A 1,721-nucleotide genomic window follows, 5' to 3' on the forward strand; every position below is an offset into this window, starting at 1 on the left:
CATATCCGTCGGCTTCTCTCCCAATGGTAGATATAAATCCTTCTGATAGAGGTAGTCTTCCATCTGCATCTTCCAGAACCCGAAGTTTGTTCCATCAAACTTCTCAATCGTGGATGTTTCCTTCTCAGATCCCATTGTCTCTGACCTCAAATCGCTCGCACCGAACCTGGTCTCTCTGATACCACTTGATGGGGATGCACAACCCCCCTGATGCGATTTGGAAATAGAGATTTAGGAGAGAAGAGAGAAAATTAAACAATCTCAAACACACAAGATTTACGTGGTTCGCTTCTCAATGTGAGAAACTACGTCCACGGCCGCCGCAGGAGAAAAATTCACTATTTTTCGTCTTAATACATCATGCCCTAATCAACCCTTTTATAGACTTAAGGGTTTAACAAGTAAAAAAGGAAACAGATCAAAACAGGTTAAATAACGAATCTGGGCCAAAACCCGACTCCGGTCGACCGCCGCACCACATCCGGTCGACCGCGATGCTCCCAGAAATCTGCCTGGCTCTCTGGACTTTTGGCGGGCGACCACAGCGCCATGCTCGGTTGACCGCGACGAAGACAAAAATCTGGGTTGCTCTCTGGACTTTGAGCGGTCGACCGCAGCGCCATGCTCGGTCGACCGCGAGCTGCTCCTCACCCTAGTGCCTGCCTGTGCACGTCGCCGGTCGACCGCTGCGCCATGGGCGGTCGACCGCAAAGCTGTAAAAGCTCTCCTTCGTCGCTTTGCTTGAACTTTGCCATCGTCGATCCTGTTCCTCTTATTCCAACTTTGTTCCTCTTCATTCTGAAGTGTAGGGCACGCCTGATAGTTAGGCTTCACATATCCTAACAGGGGGTCGACATCCCCCTACATATTTAATCATAATGGAAACTGAAGCATCAATACTTTCGTTGTGTAAGTCAATTAATATCCGCACCCTCATAGTCTAGTCTCCGTAAATCGGATTATAGTAGAGCATTATGTTATTTGGGCATGCTTTCGTCGTGTGAGTCAATTAATATCCGCACCCTCACGGTCATATATATATTTGGGCATGCTTAGTACAATCTACTTTCAAGAGATGTTGTCTGGCCGTGCACGATTTCTTGATAATAAGTCAAACTATTTTTAGTCTCTTCAATGATCATTATGTGAAAAGGTAGAAATGCTGTGATCAGTAGTACCTGAGTCGCAATAAAATTTTGAACAGCAACTTCTGTTAGTGAACTGTTGAATGCGATGGGAACCTCACCACCTTCAGCATCAGGTAACCTGAGGTAAGAAACGACAACCAGAAATTAATGCTCTAGAACTATGATAGACTACGATAGACAAGTTACACAGGCAATCAATGCTGCAATGTTAGCAGCCTAAACAAGATTAAAGTTGGGGGATATCGTATTGTCCAACTTACGGGATGACAACTAGGGGTGACAATTTATGATCCGACCCATCAACCAGACCTAACCCGATCCGTTTATAATGGGTATGGGTCGAATTACATAGGTCAGGTCATAAATGAGTTAACCCGAACTGACCCATTTATTAAATGGGTCAATTCAGGTTACCCGAACTGATCCGTATAAACTAACACCTAACCCGTATAACACCGACCCAAAAACTAAGTGAACCAGCGTCCAGCAACCCGTCGTCCCTTCGTCTCTCATAAACGAAGCCCTAGATTTCCCATCACTAAGCTCGAGCAGCGAGCGGCGGCGAGCGGCGAG

The sequence above is a fragment of the Asparagus officinalis genome, chromosome 4, assembly GCF_001876935.1.
Source record: "Asparagus officinalis chromosome 4, Aspof.V1, whole genome shotgun sequence".
Lineage (NCBI taxonomy): Eukaryota > Viridiplantae > Streptophyta > Magnoliopsida > Asparagales > Asparagaceae > Asparagus > Asparagus officinalis.